Genomic DNA, 24846 nt, shown 5'->3' on the forward strand with positions numbered 1-24846 from the left:
TTCCTTTTCCATGTATGTTCTGTAACAACCTCTTATTTTTTATATAGAACAAAGGTTATTGCCCGTTAAAGTGAAATGTGCTCTCTTCATTGCTTCAAGGATTTCCTTTAAAATGTGCATTAAGTGTTTTGACCTCTTTATGTTGTATAATGTTATAAAGATAAATTTTAATTTCAAGTAGCTTTTTACGTTTTACCTGCATTTAATGTGTGTGTGCATGTATGTATGTTTATATTATGAGGGGCCGTACAAGACTTAATTCATTCTGGCACTCTCACACACTTTCATTCTCCTTTCACATACATATATTCTTGCTTTCACACACTTTCATTCTTCTTACACATGCATACATTTCTACTCTTACACACACATACATTCTCCTTTCATATGCATATATTTTGCTTCCACACACACATACATTCTCCTTACAAATACATATATTTTTGCTTTCACACTCATACATTCTCCTTACACATCAATGATTTTTTTCTCAACTCAATTTTGCTGACTGATTCAATGCCACTTTTATTATCTGTTGAGTCAGTATGAAACCACAACAAAAAAAAAAAAAAAAAACCCCGTCCACATGATCGTGATTATCATTGTACCTGCAAAGGACATTTCCTAAGATGGTCTTGATTGGACTTTTTTTGAGTCGTAGTGTGAGTGGGTCTGCACGGCTGTTAAGATACTTTGTGTTGCAGGCCTCAAGTGCGATCTTTATCTGTAATTGGAGAGTGATTACCTTCTCTCCACTACTGTATCTTGTTCTTTGAAAGCACCTGTGAGACATGCTGCTGCTCCCGTAGCTCCACAGCAGGAGCTGCCACATCTCACTGCATCTGATTAGAAGAAGTGAGGGGTGGGCTATACTGTGTGTGTGTGTGTGTGCGTGTGCATTAGCGAGCCTGGTGGGCATGAGTTTGATCACATCCGCTTTTCTGCTTATTTTGCAATAAGCGGGCTGTTTTTCCTCCTGCAGCAGAAATCCACCCAAGACCATCCACAGAGAATTGTGGCATTTCCATTTATTGATGTTTGGCTGCTATTTCATATCCATTTGTTATTCCCCACTCTGGATTTCAAAGAGAATAAGAAAAAACCCATTATGCAAATTCTGCCCTGTTCTGTTAAATGCACTGAATGACTCGAGCACTAATTCTGCACAAAATATTTCACCCTCGTTCAAAGAAGCTTAAAGACACAAATGTATGAACGCCTACAACTGTATTTAGACACTTTGTCGTCCAAGGCTTTTGCGACATTGAGTGTTTGAAAAACATTTAACCTTAAGTATCTCCTGTGTTATTCCATATCAAAGTTCTAGCGCGTCACAGGTCTTATTGTGTCCACGATGTAATTCAGTTCTAGGATGAATACATGGTTATTTAGCATTAAATAGAAGTTCCTAGGAAATGCAGAAGGAATGCTGTATTTAAAGTTGAATACTATAAATGTCCTTCATTTGAATGAATGAATGATAGATTGAAGAGATTCACCACCCAACCAAATGTGATAACTCTCAGGAGGATTGTGGGAATTTTTAGCAATAATGTCCGTGGCAAGAGCTGTAGTCTATGACAAAAATCATTTACAAATAGCTTGCTGAGTATAGACTGTTTGTCAATATTGACATGAATCTGGGTGGTGTTCTCTCCACAGGACTCCTCCAAATGCTCTCTGGTGAATTGGAGGCGACTATTTACTAAATGTCTAGAAGTGACTGAATTAATTAGTGTAAAACTGTGTGCAGCATTTCTTCACGAGTCTCCATAAATTTGTCAAAATGTGATGTGTTTTGGAGCGGCTCAAATGAGTAAATGGCCAGCTGTTTCAAAGTGAAACCTGAGTGGCCACAGTGATTTATACCTATTCTAACTTTATCATAAGAATGAAAGCCATGTTGACCCTGGAGTTTGACAGCTTGACAAAAAGCTCTGTTCTTTGCTTTTTGAATCAAACCTGACAAATCTCCAGTGGTGGAGAGAAAACTGCTGCTCAGCTGTGGATTAAATGGAGATAAAACAGTGCACAAAGAAAGCCAAAGAGCATTTAGTAGTGAAACACTACAGATGGCACCCATAAGGTCAAGGGCACAATACAATCTATGAACATAATGTGTGGACCAACTGTATGTCACCCCCCCCCCCCCCCAAAGAAAAACAAGTTTACACAAAGCTAGGCTTTGTTTTGCAGTACTCTCAACCCTGTATATGAAGTTACCTTAATTATAATATATATATAGTTATAGCGCAAAAGGTTTTGAAAAGAAAACTAAATAATGGCTTTATCCAACAATTCATTGGGATGTGGAGAGAACCGGAGGAGAGGAATTGTTGAATAAAGTCGTTATTTGAGTTTTCTTCATGTACAAAAAGTATTCTCGTCGGTTCATAACATTACGGTTGAAACAATGATGGCAGATGGAATATTCTGACGACATCTTTTATACTTTTCTGGACAGTATAACTTACTTGGCAGTTAATGGGACAGTCACAAGCCTCCCGGTTTTCATCCAAAATATCTTAAATTGTGTTCCAAAGATGAACGAAGATTTTACAGGTTTGGAACGACATGATGGTAGTGATTAATGACAGAACAGAATAAAACAGTAATGTTGTAAACCATTATTTCTATTTAAAACAATTTTTTTCTTATTTATAATGGAATCATTTTCTGTGATGGCAAGCCAAATTTTCAGCAGTCATTACTGTACTTTTTAGTGTCACGTGATCTTTCAGAAATCATTCTAATATACTGATTTGATGCTCAAGTGACATTTCTTATCACAGTTGAAAACATAGTAAATCCTTAATATTTTTGTGTATGTTTTTTGTTTAAAGATCTTTTTTGTTGTTGTTCTTTTTTTTGTAACAATGTAAAAGTCTTTTACTGTCACGCTTGATCAATTGATTGCCCTTACTGAAAAAAAATCTTACTGACCCAAACTTTTGAACAGTTGAACATTATATATATATATATATATATTCCTTTGTGAAATGGTATCATAAATGCATATCGTAGAGGGTAAATATAAAACTTAAGTGGAATGTCAGCTCATGTTTTGAAATTGAATAATTGTTGCAATCATTGTTTGACTCATTGTTTTTCTCTTGCACACACATAAACATGTGATTGATACATTTAAAGCATTGCATTTAAGGAAGGATTGATGTTCTAAGAACTTCTGTGAGGATGAATAATTCCTGTCTGGTGTCTCTAAACTAGTTTTAGTTTCTCTCTGGGCCCTAGAGCTCCTGTGGAAGCGGTCACACTGTTGCCAAACCTGTATGGATCCATAATATTGAGCTGGAGAAGCCTCCTTATTGTTACATGCCACATTAGACATCCAAAGCGGGTAGCATAAGCCAATTAATGATTTCCATGCACCTTTTCCTCACTCAATAATTTTATTTCACTTACTCTTAGATGTAGCTGCAATATCTATTGTGTGCACCTAACAAATCAGCTATGAAATCACAAATTCACTCCTCTCTGGAACCAACCACATCTCCTCGGGTGCTAATAATTCAAAGGCACCCAATTACTGTGTTTTAAGACTTTGTGTTGTCTCGACATGGTGTTCCCAGCACTGCAGGGATTCTCTTAACGCCTGCATCTGACTTATGTATTCACCTAAGGGAGGCTGAGATTCTAATACAAAAGGTACTTTGAATCCAAAATGGTATCTTATGCTCTTTTATCACCATTGATTTACTATCTATATTTTCGGAGAGATGCTGAATAATTGAGGAAGTCGGCTCAACATCATTCAGTGTTCTTTTCTACACATTCCTACATATCTAACAGAAGAATAGATAAAACTGGAACAGAATGTAGGCGGATAAGACCTCAGAGTCCTGCCACAGCTTCAGTAATACAGCAGAGCAAAGATTTACTCATGATATGAAATGTCAAGCCGTCTTTGTTTGTTCTCGACAACAATAAAGATGTTAATATTCCCAGACTAACGTCTTGACTTTCTGATTCAAACAAGCAAACAAGATGAGAGAGAAAACGCAATCATTCCAGACAAACGATTACTCTTGCATGTGTAAAAATGCTGAGTGCAACTAAGCAATGAGACATTTTCCCTAAATGCCCGACATTTACAATACCTACAGTGAATTGGGCTTTTTGTAAACATGAATGAGGTAAATGTCCTTGGGCTTTTCAGTTGATCCAACAGTTCTTTTAACTTCAGGAAGCCTTTTTGCTGCACCTCTCACATCAAATTATAGTGAAGCACTGTCTCAAGGCACAAAAACAACACTTCGGTTTCATTTTCTTGCTGTGTTTGCGAAACCTGCCAATTAATCATTGATGAGACCATTTAATGAGGCTCACCTAAAGCTTCTAGTGTTCTGCACCAGCTCTGAACTACACGTTTCTTAAGGGGTTTTCAGACAGGATGGAAAGTTCATGTGCATATTTACCCTCCATTAACGAAGACTCTGGTTTGTCGTATTGAATATTGTCTTCCAGTGTCAATATTAAAAAAGACTTTACTTCAAAGTTTCAAACTTCAGTTTTAAAAAGCCCAATTAAGAATATATAATCTTATTAGACAAGAAATGTTCTGTTATTGTACTGTTATTGTCCTTATGTATTGCTCACGATTAACCATTGAAACTTACGTTAGAAATACAATGCTTGAACCTTGAATCTGCATTTGTCAGATCAGAAACACAGGGGGAGTTGATTTGTCCCCATGTAAAACTTGGACGAAGTCTTGCACCGTTGGTGTTTGATCAAAGTCAAATCAAATTCGAAAGTCTCGACAGAGGATCTGGGACTCCGTCATTTAGATTTGCATTTATGTAGATTTGCACTAATTGGAAAGAACATATTCATAAACCGTCCTTGAGTAAAGAGGCCGAAGCCCTCAGTCATGGTGCTTTCTTTCATTTAAACATTTAATCAATCAACGGTTCCTAGTAACTTAAAAGGAAATATAAATGATAATACTAATAAAAACTTTGATGAAATGTAGAGTAACAAGGGATATTTAGGTCAGCAAATGAGAACATAGCGTCCCACTTGGCAGATCCAAATGGGAATGGGGTGATTTGCATGTATGCAAACGAGGCATGTATTAATTACATAACTTTACTGTAAAAGTGCAACACTTCCTTGGCTGTTCTTCCTTCATATAAGGGGCCAGTCAGAGATTATGGTGCTAACTGTATTTTGGAGTATGTGAAAGATTTGTCTTCTGACTCAAACTGACAAAATCGTTTTATGTTTGACCTTGTGGACCGTTCTCGATTTACAACAACTGCTTTCACAACACTCTTCTGCCATTATTCTCTTTGCTTTGTAACCTTAAAGAAAGATTGTACTTATAGAACAAAACACAAAGGTTGTTTAAGTGTCTTTTTTCTTAGTCAAATCTTTTGAATGTAACTTACTGTTCTTACCAAACATCTTTTGAGATTTTACAACTCGTGCATTATCCAAACCACAACAGTTTTCTGATAAAAACATTTTGAAACACATTCTATTTATATATATATATATGTACAGTACAGACCAAAAGTTTGGAAACATTACTATTTTTAATGTTTTTGAAAGAAGTTTCTTCTGTTCATCAAGCCTGCATTTATTTGATCAAAAATACAGAAAAAACAGTAATATTGTGAAATTTTCAGCATCATTACTCCAGCCTTCAGTGTCACATGTAACATCCAGTCTATCACATGATCATTTAGAAATCATTCTAATATTCTGATTTATTATGAGTGTTGGAAACAGTTCTGCTGTCTAATATATTTGATGAATAAAAGGTTAAAAAGAACTGCATTTATTCAACAAAAAAAAATAATTCTAATAATATATTTTCTTTACTATCACTTTTTATCAATTTAACACATCCTTGCTAAATAAAAGTATTTATTTTATTAAAAAAAAGAAAGAAAAAAGAATACTGACCCCAAAATACTGACCAGTAGTGTATATTGTTATTACAAAATATTTATATTTTAAAAACATAGCTTCTTTTTTTTTTTTTTTTTACTTTTTATTCATCAAAGTATCCTAAAAAAGTATCACATGTTCTGAAAAAATATTAAGCAGCAGAACTGTTTCCAACTTTGACAATGAATCATCATATTAGAATAATTTCTAAAGGATCATGTGATAATGATCCTAAAAATTCAGCTTTGCATCACAGAAATAAATGATAATTTAAAGTATAATAGATTATTTTAAATTGTAATAATATATCACAATATTACATTTTTTTCTGTATTTTTGATCAAATAAATGCAGGCTTGATGAACAGAAGAAACTTCTTTCAAAAACATTAAAAATAGTAATGTTTCCAAACTTTTGGTCTGTACTGTATATATATATATATATATATATATATATATATATATATATATATATATATATATATATATATATATACGGAAATATATAAGGAATATATATAAAAAAAATATATAAGGAAAATAGCTATAATACCATGTTTTTGTTCCTTTTATGTGTGATCATACAATATAAATATGTGTACAACAATTAATTTTCATAACATTTTCCTCCCATAACCTAAAATAAAGTCATTGGGGTCCAATGTTGTTTGGAGCCCATTTAGTTTAAATAGGACACTGTATTAATTTGAAGGTGTTTTTACAAGTGGTTTACCTATTTTTAATTTAGCAAAATAAAATGAATAGATAATGTTGTTAATGAGCTGCCAGTACCTTTTTATTTTATTTATTTTTTTGGTGTGAACTTTCCATTTAAAGTTGTAATTGTTCTGGTCTTTAGTGCAAATGTCATAAGGCTGATCTTTGTGTTTCAGAGATGCAAGACAATGATTCAAAGCACCATTTAACTGCAAAGCGTTTGGAACCTTAATGTATTAATCTTGAGGATCGTTATTAGGTAATTTGAAAACTAATAATAATAATCCTGTACACGTGTCCACTCTACAACATTTATACATTTAATTAAAATCTTCATAAACTCTTCAAAAGGTAATAATGGATTGGGTTTTCCAACCACTGACATTTAAAATACCTCATCCTGTGTTCCCTGCCAAATAATGGTTTGCAGTTTGTAATTTTCTCGTCTTCTAGTCGTGTATGGTTTCAAAAGATGTTTTGGAGAATATTCATGCAGTGTTAAATCTCATGGAGCAACACAGACACAGTTCTGTAGATTTCGACTAAAGATGCATCGCTCATTAAATAAACACATCAGATGTATTTCCATGGCTCCTGCAGATATGGAAATGTCTGAAATTAGATTTTAATAGAACGCACATCCTCTGTGAGGCATCTGAATCTACCAGACAAATATATTTGTGAATAGTTGTTTGAAGTAATCACAACAAATCATATGGCAGCCTCCATATTTCCTTTGACAGAAGAGTGCGGCCTAATTAAACATGCAGAACTGGAGAAGAACACATGTTAATTTAATGTAACAAAAAATGTTGATTTTTATGCAGGCCTTTTTAAAATATTAATAGGCTAGGCTTGAATTTCACGATGCATCAAAGCATTTCATGATATGCTAATGTAATGAATGCTGCCTCATTCTCTAACGAGCTGGACAGAAGATTGGTCCAGACCAGACCTACAGGCTTGAAGCCGCTCACACCCGCAAACTGCTTAATTACAGCCTCATAGTTCAGAAAAGACCTTGTGCTTTTTAGACTTCTCAGAGGGACCGCAAAAAAAACTAAAAAAACTTAAAAAAAAAAACACTTATACATTTGTTCAGAGTTAATTAGTTAAGACTATTAGAGGGACGGAAATGAATCATGTTCTTGTTCTAAAACCTGTAAGTATTTGAGTGACTGTTTTGCACAGTCAAGGCCAAACTACATTAGAAGCAATAACCAAGGGTTAAACAAAACAAACTGACCATTTATTCATGAATAGAATTTGGTTTGAAAAGACGTTTTATTGCAGCTGTTTGATACGTTTTGGTATTGACTCTGAATGTATAAAAGTCATTAGTCAGAATTTCTTTTTTAATTAAAACTGGTGCAGTAGGTCCTCTACTGAGTGGCGTGATCTCTGGTTCTCAAATGGTGTTGCTTTATGACTCAGAATTTACACTGAGTTTCTAAATGTCAGCCATAGATGTTTAATTAGTAATATTTGAGTTTTTCAAGTGCATGTCTTTACTAGCAACACCTCCAGCCATGACATACAACTGATGCTATACCACACGTGTACATTTCAAATACCAGCAAACTGAAAATTTAATTCTAATATTGTCAAGTGTGCCAAAAGTTAGGCTAATGCATTCAGTTTACGAACGCATGTAAAGTTAGCAGCCACTTGCGTTTTTCCTTGCATTTTCATAACACGTTAAACATGCATAAAATAATTAAATTGGTAAGTTTACGAATTTTGCTGAAGTTCAACACGGGACCTAAGCGTTAGCTTAAAATTATACACATATAAACGGGGTTGATTTTAGAACATGTCCTGCTTGACAAAATCACTGCATCGAGAGGTGCAACTTCTCGAGTAACCAATAGGTGGCGCATTAGTCCTGTACATCATCGATGAGCGGCATTTCCCTGACGCTATACCTGCACGAGCTCTCCTGCGTTAGCCTATTCACCGCAACTCTGTCCGGAAAAAGACGTTCCTTTCGATACTTAATATTTGTTACAAATTTCTAACCACCAACATACGTTTTAAAATTGAATGATTAAATAATTATTACCTGACATTAACTACATTTCTGTGGTGGTCTCTCAAAAAAGTATGAGCACCTACCTGGAATACACATAAATACTAAAAATGCGGTGTAGTCACGAGGTTCAGTTGGTTTTGAGACACAAATGTGTTTACTTTCAGAGAAACACTTGTCTTAAAAGACTGTTTTGCGCGGTGGCAGTTTTTAAAATGCCTGCTTATTTCTCAGCTTGTGTGAGAACATCGACATTTTATGTCTCTGAACCAGTCAGAAATTTGGTCTGCACCTTTATATATTCTTTAGAAATTTCGAACAGCCGAACGAATTAAAAAGTAAAATAAATAAATAAAAAACGTAGGCTAATGATTATCACTGTTTGAAAATGTGGCGTTTAAAGAAACTTTTGACTTAGACACTGTTTTACAGTATTTTGGAAGTACTTTCGGTGTCAGCTGGAACAGGCTGTAGAAGAGAACAGTTTCAGTGCATTGGAGTTATTGCCTTGAAGGCAATGCTTTGTTTCAATAATTAATCTTCTCTTTGGTGTATCCGGGGATGAAGATGTGACGCGTGGATATGATTTTTCTCAGGAAAAAAGGGAATGTGAAAATGAAAGACAGACAAGAGCCAGAACAGATGTGATGAGATGTTGTGAAAGGATATCTATTCTGGCATGCCCTCTACATCCTTAATCCTCTCTCTCTCTCTTTCTCTATCGCACTCTTCCTCTCTCCCTCTCTTAGCCCAGTGTGACTCTTCAGTTAACAAACAGCATTTTCTTCTGCATCTGCTCTTATCATTGTAAGTACAACATCGTATTATGCCTCTATTGTTTTCTTTCGTATTGATTTTTTAATTACAAAATAAATATGCATTTAAAACATGATGCATGCAATTATATTTTAAAAACGCGACAGTTCACAATTTGGCTATTATACATGTGATTATTTACTATTGTTTTTAACAGCTGACTTTTATGGCGTGTCTTATATTTTTCGAATCGGACTATATGGTTTCCGATCTCTGCATATGTTTGTCAGTTTTATTATTATTATTATTATTTATTTTTTATTCATAGTCTCCTGCATTCCTAAAGTGCGCTGTATCAAATACCCAAACTCATCTGACCTGAACTGTGACAGTTTAAAGAGTGAGCAGTGTCTTGATAAAACTCAATAAAATAGAATTATATAGTGGATCGTATAAAACATAATTTCTTTTCTTTCTTTCTTTTTTTTTTTTTTTTGGAGAGGAATGTCTCCGTAGTGAGGGAATTTTTGCTCATGCATTTAACTGGTAACTTCTTAAATATTTATGTAGGCTACCAGTGTGAAGGAAACCGTTCTTCAGCATAAAACAGAGTTAAGTTAAATAAATCTTTTTTTTCCGAACTATACTTTATTACACAAGTTAATCAAGTTAAGACACTATAAAACATTTGTGAACATTTCAAAATTCTAAATCTATGACTAGTGAAACTGATTTGTAATAAAATTTTACATATTTTGTAAAAACAAATCTTTATTATTATTATTATTTTTTGCATTTATGATAGAGTTTCTCAAATAGTTCTAGGGAATCAAGAGGTGAAGAGTATAAATGCTGCTCAGGATGCCTAGTATCTGTAGGCTAATTCATCAATATATCAATCAAATAATTTGCTATCATATTCTACTACACATGGTGCTGTTTCGACAGTCAGGATTCTTCTGTATTCGCTTTTGTACAATGACCTGAGATGGCCTTTAGTTACTGGCACAAGACTAACTTCAATAATCGCTCCAGGTGAAAAAAACCCATTGTTTTACAATCTTTTAAGACGAAGGCGCGTTGGATAAATAGACGCAGTAAGCATTCTTTTTGCGAAACTACACTAACCATTTTTCAACAATATTATTTGTCTGTATGACCACACACACACACACACACACACACACACACACACACACACACACACACAGATATATATATATATATATATATTGCTACTGACTGATTTCTGCAGTCTATACCCAACTCTAAATAAAATAAAAGAGGCTTGCCGTCGCTTAAACTTTGTTCGATATGTTATCCACAAAAGTAGTAGAGTAACGCAAAAGAAAGTAAAATCCACATCTGTATATTTTTAACTTCATTTGTCCCTTCATTGTCCCATTTGTCCCAAATTTAGTGAGAGGCTTCTTGAGCAGCTTCAGCTTAATTCAGTGACAAAATGTGCATATTTTATAGAGTTTGTTTACAAAAAAAAAAGTTAGTTTTTTTTTTTTTACCTGATCAGCACTAAGTAGCCTATGACTTTTTCAAGTGCACACAAAGCTAATTTTTAAATAAGACAATACATAACTTTAACAAATGACGCGTGAACATTCGCAAATATTAGTGTTGCTTTTAATGCGAAATTTTAAATGTAAATATTAATTAGGACTACATTGATATTTTATATATTCGCATCCTATATCTACTATATATATAACTCAAATGTGGCTCCTGATGTTTTCCCTTCCACAATCTCCACTATTCTACCCCACCCCGTTAAAGACTCTCTCTCTCTCTCCCTCTCTCTCTCTGTCTGTCTCTCTCTCTCTCTCTCTCTCATGTGTTGTCTGGGAGGGGAGCCCTGCCTCTTTCCTCAGATCAATGCCCTGGCCACTCACTTTCTGATGTTGCACGACGGGAAATGCTTTGAATACTTGCGACATGGCCGCTTGCATTGATTGCCAAGATTGACAGCAGTAACCATCGTCTTCTGTCGCTTCTGTTTTAGAGTAGAGAGGGTAAACGAGATAAATATAGGCTACCTATAACTGCACTCAGCAGTTTTGACAGTTCAACTTCTTACAGCCAAAGCGGGATTCCCTCTTCGGTCAGTGGAAGCGATACACTTCAGTTGATCTTTTCTTTCTTTTCTTCCCTTTCTCTGCTTGTACACATAAGTGTACACTATTTGTAACCTGTTTGAACACCAGTAACGGGATACGACGAAGACGAGCGCCTGTTTGACCCTGCTCACATCAAGGTAAACTTTTAGCATTGGTAACGTTAACCTGTGGTCCGTGATTTCATATATCTTCGTCATGTTGTGTTTATCGTCGTTTTGCGCCGTAACACTGCAGCTGTTTTGTGGCTATATTTGCGTTTTCATTACAGAAGCTTTACATGAATTGTCCAAAATATTTGAAACGTTTGGCTTGTCCAGGATTGATGTCTTAACGGTAATTTTCAGCGAAGAGTGCCGCGTGATAGCCTCCTCCGTAGCCCAAACCGAGGAGCATTGTCTTCACAAAAAACTGTAAAAACCTTGACGACTAACAGGAAAAAAGTTCAACAGACATTATCCAAGTGGTTCTTGAACGTTATCCCAGCAGTTATGATGTTTTGTCTGTACTTCACCGTCCGCAGTTCAACTAGTGTAGGCTACTGTAGCTAATTCAGAAAAGCGCGCGCCGACGGAAACAATAATTATGCGCAGGGTTGAATACTAACAATGTCTGTATGATTGTTACTCTTGATGCGGTGCAATTTATTAAGTTTTATCTCTGAGTAGATAGCCTGTAGTTGTCACCGGACGGCGGCTAAGTTTTCTGCACAGGAGGTAATTTCACTTCTGTCCACAGAGCGGTACTATTCATTGACAATAACGGGAGAAGCGCTGCTGAAGGCACAGTACTGCTGACAACAACCCGTCGTTTTAACTTTCTCTCTGGTAGCCTATAAAAAATGCTTGTGTGTTTAGGATCGGAGACATCTTAAGTCTGTAAGAGAGGTAATTTAAAGAAAAAAAAATGTTAAAGGCAAAATTATTCTTATGCGAGCTTGGGTATTGTTTCTCAACTTTCGCTCGAGGTCAGGCATATTGATATTTGCAGAATGCATAAGCATTAAATTAAAATGTAGTACGCATCCAAAGCTGATCCATTTAGATAAAATAGCATAAGCACCTTGGACAAACAGACTCATTTTAGTCTCCTAGCTTGTAAAAAAACAAACAAAAAAAAACGGTGCCTTGAAACACATTCAGACTAAAAGTAAGTGACCTCCGGGAATTGTTAAGAGCTTATTAATTTTACCAGAATGTGATATTTTATTGAGCGATTACGGCACTTGTCTGCCTTTGTTTATGCAGGTCTATTTATAGTTATTATTATTATTATTTTAAAACCATGAGGAAAAAAAACTTTAAACAACAAAATCAGAGAATTGTTTTAAATGACACTTACCGTGAATTTATATTCAAAATAATTCCAGCAAAATAATTCAGCGTTTAGGCTATTTCCCATTATACTATTTATAGGTTTTAAATTAATGTTTATGCTTATTCTACCTTTGTTTTTTTAAGTTTTGTGCTACATGATGCTTTTGAGATTTCCGATGAGGTATTGAGAGGACAAATGGAGCGCAATGTGTGTGAACTCAGTCTGTGGGACAGAGATAGGCCATCATCTCATGGGTGTTTCCCAAAAGTAGACCCTCAAAGACACAGATAAGCTCTTTTCGACTGCTGCACGAGATGCGATAATATTTTAATACGGAGCATAACACAGCACACCGACGTATGACGGAACTGAAAGGTCTTTGAAAACTCCTGAAGCACTTCAGACACGTCAAAAGGGACGTTTAAAATATTGCAAAAATTAAAACATAAAACTGCTTATTGTTAAACACTTTCCCGGAGCTAGAAAGCCCAACACTGAACTCCTTTTTTGCTTTTTAAACCTCAGAGCAGAAACACAAAAGCTTTGTTGTTCTCGCGCAGCTGGATGCAACCTGACACCTTTATTAAACACAGCTTAACTTTGCTAGATTTTCTCTCCTAAAATCGTGTCCAGTCTGTAAGAATAACCGGGTGTCTAATAATACATTCTTGTCTTAAGTGAGAGGGGGCTGTCTGAAAAACAATCCCCTTGGCTTGTCCCTCTGTTGGGGTGAAGTTGAGCCCGTAATGGCATTTTGTTTTGAGCAGTTGCTATTAGCTGTTCCCTCATAAGGTAAGATGGCACTGGAGTCCAATGGAACATTTATAATTAGACTGCCAGTTCAGCACATTGTCCTGATTGCTATACAGGGATATGCTGCACTCAATAGAGACTTCTGCCAATAGAGAATATTCAATGCCTTTGAGAAAAGGTGTCTGTTGCCTATCCCTTGCGTTTACTTAGCCTGCTTCTTCTGAAGTCATGCATTGAAAAGACAAACCGTTATCCACCTTTATTAATTCAACCAAATGTAAAAAATCAATTAAACGTGCCATTTGAACGTATAAAATCCATTCTCTTTTATTATTAACACACATCACAAATGTACGCACCCGTGTAAATTAATATTCTTCTTTTTGTTTAACTTCACCGATCGCTGTTTAAAGTTTAAACTCTATTCATTCAACCCTATTTTCGGCGCACATGCTGGATTTCCCCGAATGTGGACAGAAATGAAGTATGAATGAAGGTTTATGTGCGATTTCATAACGACATCACGCAGTTTCATTTTCTCTGAGATTAGAGCGTTTGAGATAATGACGATCTCTGTTTGTCTTGTTTTTTTTTTCTCAGGACTTTCTGTCCGTGGATTTGGGGAGGAACTTGTGGTTTTGTGCAAGCAAAGAGCATTTCCTAGCTGGATCCGGCAGATCGCAGACGAACGCTTATGGTGCCAGTAAGTTCAGAGATTTGGAACGTATTCTGTTCTGCGATGCCTCGCTTGAATTTGAACAGATCTAATGTATTGAGACTTGACAGCTGGAAAATGTATTTTAACACGTGAAGTGTGTGAAGTTAGCTTGTATTTTTGTTGTTGACTTTTTTGATTCTTACAACTCATCTAGATTAATTTTAGTTTTAGATTATATACAGTGATGACATTTTGCATTTTTAAAATTAATAATCAATTTATCTCTAAATATAAGTTGTTAAAACACTGTAACAGAGTCTCAGTATTATATTTTATTTAGAGACAGTTGTAATTTCAAGCCACCAAAATGCATTTCATTTAATCTTTAAATGCATGCAATATTTTTGCTAAAACGTTTTCCTCTTATGGAATGTGTTTTGTGGGTTCTTCTGATTTTTTAGGTACATTAAACAAGTCCCACTACTTTATATTCACATAAATGATCATTTATTAATTTTTTGAATGAGATAATTGCTTTTCTCCATTCATTTTATTGTAAGTGCAGCTGCATAACTATAGTTTCGTATGTGTATCTCTGTTATGAAGGGACTTGTGATTGCTTCTTTGGAGACATTAATTGCAAACTGGCTTCAGTCGAATGCATTATCAGTACTAAAATCTGAACAGTAAATGAACTTTGAATTATTTTCTTTCATGTGCCAAAGTCAGTTGTTTCCAGAGGTTGTCTGCCATATGTTTTAGTACTTGTGAAATATTGTCTCAGATTTCCCTATACCATCAGTTTTGAGTTTTAATCTGTTTTCAGTGGCTTTAAACAGCTCTGGCATTTATTAAATTTTTATCGCGACTGTTTTATTATGTACAGTTTTGTTTAACTAATATACTTTACTCAGTGTTTCTTTTTGTAAAGCAATACATCTTTAATGTTTAAATTATCCTTATGCCTCTTAAGTGGATATATATCTTGACGATACAGTGAGATAAGAAGTGTAGGGTTTCTTTTTTTGAGCTCACACAGTGTATTTATGAACAATCTCGTTCTTATCACACACATTCTATTTTTTTTTTCAAAATTATGTTTCATCTTATTAATTTTATTATACTCTTGTTTTAAAATTTGTCTTCATTTTTGTAATGTAGTAGTGTGCAGGCCAGTTTAGTATTCAGTGGAAAGGAGCATGTTGAGGTAGTGGAAGATGCTCAGGTGTAAGTCTCTAATATCTGGCTCTATCTTGTATTGGAGGGGTTAGAACAGTGCCAGCAGAATCCTAATGATAAACAACACTGCTGGTAAACAACAGCAGGTCTGGTAAAGGTAAGCAGCACGCCAGCCGTAGAGGAGGAATGCATGAGAAGGAAATGTGGCAGCACATGTTGTGACATCTGTCTTTATAAGTGTTAGCTAATTTGCTGTGGAATATTTCAACAATGATCAAAACCGATGGCAACATGTTTATTAGAAAGCCCCCCCCCCCCCCCTTTGTGTCAGAATCTCTCAAGTTTCTGGAATGTGTTATTGAAGCTTCGCTGCACTTTTAATCATAGTAAGTTTAGGCTACTAATTAGCAAAATAAGGATGACACAAGTAAAGGTGGTTTACAGGTCTTGAATGACTGAACATAAGGCATGAATTTATTTTCTTATTGAAAGCATCACTTTCGTTACTGGTTGCGTTTACAAGCACGTCGACGTTGGAGTGCATGCAGTACATGTGGCTTTTCTCGCAGCCATCCGCTGCATTCCTACCGAATGACAGATCCATTGTCATCAATGAAGATGGCACACTGACAGCTGCTCCAGATCCCCAGGGCTTCCAGTATGATTTTTATGATTTAATGATTTACATAGACAGGAATGCTGACCCTGGACACACCGAAATCTAATCAGAGCTGTAACAATCAAGTGACAGATAGTAAATAAATAGATTTGTAGTCTTGTGAAGACCTTTAACATTAGGACTTAAGTATTTCTTTCCTCCAGCGCATGTATAAATTATCCAACCTGTACTTATCTGTGGCTTAACAACACGACCAAACTGCAGTCTTGCGTCTGAAAAAAAAACATAGAGAAGCAATATCTCAGGAGGCCTTGTGAAATTCCAATACAGATGGCCATGTCTTTCAGTGACAGTCCTTGCTGAAAAGGCCTTTTTTCTTACAGTGTTTTATGCTTTCTGCCCCTTTGCAATCTCAGGTCTAGAGGTTGCACTCACATGGGAATATAAAATTGAAGACGTCTTTGATGTCTTGGACACTCTTTGTTAATGAAGGGTACACCTTTTGCCCACTACTGAAAGCACATGTTCATCTACGGCCTGTTGATGCACAATAAAGTGGAGACACGGAAGCTTTTCACTCTGAAATATTACTAAACGCTTTTTTCCCCCTCATTTTCTCACAGAATTTCCCTTAATTTGCCAAATTATTTTAAACTTGGTATTGTGTGAAACTAGGTGTGTGACAAATAATCCTTCAGCATTATTGAATACGTTCCTACAGTTCTCTCTCCTATAGCTCTTTTATAAGTACACATGAATATGAAGGTTTAATGCTAGGGATCTCTGGGATGGTGAGGTTGTTGACACTGGCTTCATTGGTGGTTATAATCAGCATGATCAGGTCTAGGCTCTGGTGTAGCGTATTGTTTTTTTTTCATCAGTCAGAAGAAGATTTCTGCGGTGCAGTGGAAGATTCTGGGTCCATTTCCATTTCAAAGGGGTTTTGCTGTGCTTGCTGGCAGTAATTAAAATGCAGTGGTTTGGAGCTCGTATACACACACGCGCTCTGGGGTGGAGGGTTTGCTGGGAGAGAGTGAGCGAGGGGAACAGTGTGCAGGCGGTTGACTCCTGCATGCATCTCAAAATGCACTTATAATTTTGTACAAATGTTTATGCCAGTCCGTGCTCTTTTGCGGAGAGCTTGTCTCCTGGCCAAAAGCATTTCAAGACAAAGTTAGTTTGCATTTTTCTTAACCTTCTTGTTGTGGCTTCCTCTCTCTCTCTCTCTCTCTCTCTCTCTCTCGCTCACTACAGCTACTCTCTGACACACAGGCTTTGGCACGTGTTTAACCTTTAATTGGTGCATGAATAAATAATGAGTATAAATCTTTTGATATGGACTCTGTGTTCAGGACTAGTTCTTCTTTGCTCGCGAATGCCCTTGCATTTTCCCTTCAACCTTTTCATCCTCAAATATTGCTGAAATATTGCTGAATGGCAGATCAGTTGTTGGGTTTGAAATTATATATATTTCTTTAGAAGAAATTCACTGTTGAAGATGCTGAAAGGTCTTGCAGATGCTGTGCGATGTGTATAGGCATCGTAAAAAATAACTGTAAAGTTCTATGATTTTGCAAAGGCTTCTTGTTCATTTTTTATTATTAATGAAAGAAACTCCAAGGACAGGTTATGGTTTTATCATGTTTTTGGGATATGAATGACAAGTATTGATGAGTACATTTTAAAAGCGTTAAATTGTTATATTTGAGACTTAGTAATTCCCAGTAATGTCCGAAACTCCACTAATCACCAAATTCAGTGTCTTTTTATTCTAGTGTTATCACTTTACTCTTTAAAAGACTCAGTCCAAAAATGCTTCCCTGAAAACGAAATTTTTTTTTTTGTTCAGATCGTAATTGTCATATTATGATATTATTAGCTAAATTGTCGAACACAGATTAAGGGAATCAGGCCCTTTTTTTTTTGCACAATATTTTTGATAATCCCGGTCATTCACGGTAGAAAAAGTTGATAATTAACCTAAGATGCTACATTTAACATTACTAAGGGATCTGTGCGGCTTTCAGCAGAACACTCTGCCATTAGCTCAGATGTGAGCAAGTAAGATCAAGCTGTCAAATTGAACTCTACCTTACTTTTATAGTACACGTGATTTAAAAAAAAAAATATTTTTTATTCTTTAATATTCTATATTCTATCACAAAATGGAGATATATATGTATTAAGAACTGTGTCAAAGAAATAAACACTCTGAAGTTCAGAGTAGAGTTCCTCTCAAGAAAAAAGGGCCTTTGAATTCTCGTGAACTTTTCTGTTTTGTGAAAGAGAGCCTGTTGCTGTCTTCTTAAATGGTGTTGTAATCACCTTAGGCTCTGGTTTTTGTGATGAGAATCTTCTAGAATGTAAAATGCTGAAGCTGGTAGCTGATTGCAGACTCATTCTGCTAGTTGGTAGGACATTTGAAAGTCTGGAAATTTGTATGGAAAATGTAGACTCCAAAATCACATCACCCATAGTTTTTTGTGTGTATGTATGGAAACTCAAGATGCATAAAGCCAGAAGCAAATTAAACTGACAAAGGAGGATTGGTAAGGAGAGGAGAAGAATGCTGTGGCTGTGTGTCTAACAGTAGTTAAACTGAAGTATTTCTGAAACCAGCCCCTTTTGTTTCCTTATTCCATGATTATGTGCACCCGCTCACAGTTTTAAAGGCTTTCTGCCATCTGTGTACATGTGCGTCACAAGAAAATGGCTTCAGCAGACCAAGCCGCAAGTGTTCTCTCTCTCTCTCTCTCTCTCTCTCTCTCTCTCGCTCTCTCTCTCACACACACACACCAATCTCCTTCTCTCTTGTCTTTTTTTCTGTAGAAGTGAAAGGCACTACTACCTGACTGTCAGTGGAATAAGATGTAGTGCAGCTGCAAACCGACAAATTGAGAGAAAGCACTTGACTACCGTTATGGATGTGTCCATGAACAGTTTTTGAATGCGGGTCAAGTGGTGACAGCAGCTAATGTGATGAGAGCGAGTGTGTGTGTGTGGCATGTTAGCATGATCTGCCATTCTTGCCTTTATAGTTTAGAGAGCTGCTTGCCTGAGTGGTCTCCATGTGAAGGCACGCAGCAGCTAATGATGTTATGATGTCTTAATTCAGAGATGTGGCTGTTGAGCTGGGTGTCTCTGCTCAGAGCTGTATGGAGTGTAGGCGGTTTCAGAAGATCCTGTAGAGGTCATGGTTCCTGGGGTCATGGCTCCACAAGCTTCAGGTGCAGTCAAATTTACAGTTATTTCAGTAGAAATCCATGTGGTAAGGAAATTTGTACCACAAAAACATTCACAACGCAAATGTCGCAAATGTCCAAATTGATCACACTAATTTGATGCGTTCACCAACAGAAAACTGCTTGGTTTGAAACTGCACCCCCTCCCCCAGTCATTTTAATAGGAATCCATGTTAGATTCTGTCACTACACCTTAATAACGAAATCTTAACAAAGTAATATGAGCTCAATCACACTAGATCTCACAATCTATTCAACTCCGTTCATACACGTTTCATCTTCTGCCTTGATCATTTGTATAGGGCAAAAAGGTCATTTGAACGTAATAAATTGAACTGAAGCAATGTTGTATGCCTTAACTCAGTGTGGCTGCAGTTTAATCTTGCAGTGTGTTCAAAGTTACGTTTTTTTCTCTTTCGCTCTTTCTCTTTTTGGATTTGCCAGGATATATTAACCACCCCAATGTGAAAACATGAGGCTGGAAAAAGTGAATATTTTGGGAACCAAATTGAAGTTGAATTTGAAAAAATGACCCTCATTTCATTAGTGTGTCATGTTAAATCTTGGGGCAGGAAGGGCTACGAACATATTTTAAGCCCTAATTTTTCTTACAAGTAGTCGCGTTGTCAAAGGGCTGTGTCAGAGAGCTGTCTATAACTAAAGCCAAGTCAAGCTGAATAAGTGAACTGTAATGTGATGCGCTTTTTTAATGTATATATATATATGGCAGAAATCTATTAAAAACTTAAGAAAATCTTGCGGTTTTGCTTCCCATGCATTTCCTTGGAGCTTCTTGCCATCTATCAACATACCCACACTGGTACACACAAAATCACTCTGAATCACTAATCGTATAGGCCAGCATTCAGGAACATACAATCTCTACAAAAAGCTGGAATAAGGGAAGATGCTGGCAGGTTTACAGCCCCACCACCCTTTCCCCTGGCAGACATGTCATCTTGCGGCACTCCGTCATGGGCCTGCCGTTAAAAAGAGCTCATTCATTTCACAAGTTGTTTCTCTAGCATGGAAAGAAACCGAAACTATGACACAGGACTAAACTGAACCCCTGGGGCCTGCCAGGATGCAAATGTTTTCTCCACAACACTGGTTGTCCCAGAGCCATGTCCTTTTTGCTTTGCTCCATTTGGTTCTGGAGCCCAGAGCTGCTCCTGCTGTTACCTTGAAACCATTCCTCTCCTACTGTACCTGTTTTAGCAGCTTCTACTATTAGAATGTTATTTTAACATTATTTAAGAATTATATTAATATTTCAGTGCACCACATGTTGGTAATTGGAGAGCGTTGAGGCGCATGCGCAGGAAAGGAATGCAAGCTTGAGCGATGATGGCTCACAAACGACTTGCGGTGCAGTGTCATAGGGGAAGAATGCTTTCTGTCTCTGATTGGAGGTGGTACTTAGATGACAAGAAAGAGAAGTTGTGAGGGGGGAGGGAGGGAGTGGTAGAAGAAAGGAGCAAAAGATGGCCCTACTCTTCTTCACTGTTGCTATTTATTCCATCTGTAGGGTGGAGGAGTTTGGGCCGGCTCCAGACCAGAGAGAGGCTTCTAATTAAATCGTCATCATTATCAACTTGTGGTCAAAGATCATCCTTGAACGCTTGCTCTTCCAAGATGAACATAAAACCAGAGAGGCTTTTCCTTCAATCCTCGTGTTGGATGGAGTTAGAAAGTGAGAAGCAGAATAGGAAAGTGCAATATAGGGTGTTTTTTTTCATTTTTTTTTTTTGGCATACGGCGAGAAAAGTCACTCAGCCATTTCCACTCAGGTTTAAACAATTACTGCACATCGGAGGAAAGTAGAGGAATCTTAGCTGAGTCTGCTAGACTCATTGCTTTCGCATCGACTCGCTCGCTTTCAGGGGAAACATTAGCTGTAGCTTTAGCATGTTCAAACCTGTAATAATTTCAATTAGAGCCGATGGGCGTGTTTGCCATATTTGGATCAGCACTGTTTGGGATGTGCTCCTCTTAAGGGCTGACAGCTCTTAATACAGTATTCCAAGCATAGATATGTGAGTGACACTGAAGAGTGCACTAAAATGCTTTATCAAATCATAATTACAGCACCAGTGATTAAAGGGGAAGTGACTCTGATTAGAAGAGTTTCTGGGGATGTGGAAACGGGATGAATATTCAATGGGAAAGGCAAGGAGAAACACTATTAAGAGATTTGTTTTTCTTCTCTCATTCTCTAGAGTGAGGTATGTGTCTGCCAGACTGCTGTACAACCACAACGCTATGATATCATCTTTACCGCAAAGATTTCATCTGGGCCTTTTAAGCTCTAGCTATTGGGCAGAAAATATGCATACAGATATCGGCCCATTAATCTCTCTCTCTTAACCCTCTGATGCAGTGCTATCCACTTGAGTAGATATTTAAAATATATTTTATACAGTTGTTTTGAAGGTAAAAGTACAATAGGATACTTATTTATTTAAAAATGAGACAAACAATAGTTTTAAAAATCAGCTTGTCACTGGGGCTGCACAGTTTTTAGATTCTAGATTATATTTTTATATATAATATATTCAGGCCACAATTAGACCCCTTTTATTAATTTATTAATTCATGCAGAGGGTGAAACTGAATATATCAAGGGTGAATTTCTTCCCCTCTCTAGTTTGAAGAGATTTACTTCTGTATGGCCACAGTATGACAGCCTCTGATTATGAATAGGAGAAATCAAGGGAAGGGTGGACTGAGTTTGACTCTTGTTTTCATATTCTATCAGTCAGGCTTAATGCAGAAGACTTTCAGAGCAAATTGGACTTGAATCTGTGAGGAATGTGAAAGGGGTAAATGGCAAGGCCTTATCCTCTCTTTTGCTTTCTTGCTCTCTCTCTCTCTCTCTCTCTCTTGCTTTCTCTCCACTCTGTTGCGCTCGGAGAGCTCAATGAGTATCATACATTTTTGTGAACTTCAAGGTATGCACTGTTTAAGCAAAGGAGATAAAGGTGCGTATTATTAGCGGCCATCTTCAGCAGGCAGATTAGGATTGCTTGAGCCTTTTCTCCCCTCACCTCTGTGAGCCTCAAACACTGGCTGCCATGTGATAGCCTCTATTTTATAAATCATTTCAGCAAGCGTTCATAAAATGTAGGCTGTGAAATAGACAGCGAGAGCCTCACAATTTTACAATTTCACAACCGACTTCCCTCTTAGAATGACAGTGGCTAACCTGACTATTACGGCTTTTGATTTCAGCAGGGCATGGTTTTGCGCTCTGCAAGCTATACATAAAAAAGCTTAGGGCCGACTCTGAATTTATGGATAAATGCTGCTTATCTTGCAGCCTTTTCACAGACTTAAGAAAAGAATCGTATTTTCACCCCACTTCAAAAAATTCACACCTGTGTTGTTGTGCGCTGCACAAATAGAACCAGTACCACAACGACTTGGACGGTATTCCATACAGATGGGATTCTTTCAGAATGCATGCACACATATGCCATATAAACAGCAGTATAGTGCAGATGCTTCAGGTGAAGGCTAATATATATGTTCTAGTTATCTACATTTCTTTGAGTTCTTCGCCTTGTGAGTGCTAATGTATTTGACCGTGCAGAAAGCTGAAACAGAAAGTGGAGGAGTCAATCATGTGTTTAGCTTGTCGTGTTGTATTCACATCGCACCCCTACACTTAAACACCTTCCCACATGCCTCCTCAAATCCCCACATTTGTTTATTTACATGTCAGCTTCCCTCCAAATTTACCCTTCGAAGCCCAGTAGGGAGGGAATATTTACATTGCTACATAATCTAAGATACATTTGAAAATAGTGTGTGGCGAACAGTAGTGGTGGTGGAAGCCTCCTGATATTTTCATTGGAGCGTTGTCAGCTTTTCTAGAGAATAATATGAACCATGTGTCCCGCCAGCAAGAGAAAATTAAAGAACTTTCATGTGACCCACCTGTCGCGCCTACTAGTGCTGATAATGATATCCTCGTGTCGCCATTATCGACCAACAGAGCTGAAGAGCATGTGTGTCTCAACACCAGGGGAGCTTCGCATCTCGCTAGAATCCCTGGACCTGCGTTTGACACACATTCATGGACCTTGCAGGGAAAGACTGTTTCTCATAACAGAAATAGATCTCATAAACATGGTCGTAGTGGTAGATTTTTTATTTTCTTCTCAGTTTCCTTCTCTCTCTCTCTCTTTTGCTGGCTTTTTAACTGTCTGTTGTTTTGAGCAGTGGGGTTCCTCAATGTTCCTCAAGATTCTTCTGGTTTCATGTCTGTACCATATTGTAATAGGTTCATTGGGCACGATCGGTATATAATAACCATTTAACAGTGTTTCTTTTACCCCCCCCCCCACTTGTTGAGAAAATGCTAAACCTTCACAAGCACCACAGGGCATATGGTTGGACCTGTGATATCAGTTGTTATTGCTGGATATGTAGGATAGGAAAAGTTGGATTATTTTCCAAAAATCCACTGTGCAAGGAGCATTATGTCACAAAGGCAACATTGTAGCCAGTTGGGTGTGTTGCTGTGTGGGTTCGTGTATGTGCATTTTTGTGTGTGTCCCAGCTTACTTTCTAATTGTATACATTGTCCAACAGCCCTCAGGTACACACTTGATGTGCATCACGGAACGTGCTAAAATCAATGGAAACTGTTCCATATATGGGCTATAAAATGGAAAAAATATGTATAATATGCCTTTAGACCTTATAGTCACTATGTGCAAATGTATAATGTCCCTATAAAGCAATACTTTACCCAAAAACGAGGATTCTGAAATGTTCCTATACTTTCGTTGTTTCAAATGTGCATGACTTCTGTACAAAAATAAAATAAAATAATAATAATAAAACAATTAATTTATGTAATTTATGAAATAATTGTACATTTTGTCTAGACTATCCCTTTAACACCGGTTTCAGCTCTTTTTATTCGGATCATTGCTTTTTAACAATATTAGGCTTGGTAGATTACAGCTGTCTGGCTTGTTGCGAGAGGGCATAGAAAGAGCAACAATAATCTCACCCTCTGACTTGCCTGCACTGGTCATGTGACCTGTAATTTCGCCAAGCACCCCCCCAGCCCCACGATTGCTGGATTTCTTTAAAGCTGTCCTCCATCAGTGGTGTCCCCCAGCCTGATTGCCTCATGCAGAATGAAAGCATCATGGAAAAGGACGTGCATCTAATAGCTAACTGAAGTACCAAGCATCTCTTGTTTTTTTACTAATTGAATTCTGCACTAAAATATGCTGGCAGGAGCCCTTACCTTGTTTGACTTATTTATTGCCTGACTGGAGAGGTAATTCGACCTCCTCATTTCAAAGACAAAGTGTTAAACTCAATTACACCACCGATCAGTGACTCAAACACTACATTTGTTTTCTCAGAGGGGGGAATTGCAAAGAACAGATGAGCTCTCTCTCTCATACAGTCGTACAGAAGCTCTAGCATATAGGGGAGAGAGCAGAGAGAGAAACTGAGCGACTCCCGGTCCTGTCAGCTGAAATTTATGTCCATCTTTTAAATCATTTTCCT

The 24846-nt window shown here is 37.0% G+C and overlaps 1 protein-coding gene across 4 annotated transcripts in view; it reads left to right on the forward strand.

The window, feature by feature from the left end:
* Positions 1 to 11277: 11277 nt before the first annotated feature.
* LOC132104430 (transcription factor SOX-6-like) overlaps positions 11278 to 24846 on the forward strand; it is a 156932-nt gene continuing 143363 nt past the window's right edge. For all 4 annotated transcript variants that reach the window (XM_059509934.1, XM_059509941.1, XM_059509950.1 and 1 more), the window contains exons 1-2: positions 11278 to 11683; positions 14214 to 14316. The gene's annotated coding sequence lies outside the window, so the exon portion shown is untranslated. The remainder of the gene's footprint in view (positions 11684 to 14213; positions 14317 to 24846) is intronic.

Source organism: Carassius carassius, chromosome 2 (genome assembly GCF_963082965.1).
Source record: "Carassius carassius chromosome 2, fCarCar2.1, whole genome shotgun sequence".
Taxonomy (NCBI): Eukaryota; Metazoa; Chordata; class Actinopteri; order Cypriniformes; family Cyprinidae; genus Carassius; species Carassius carassius.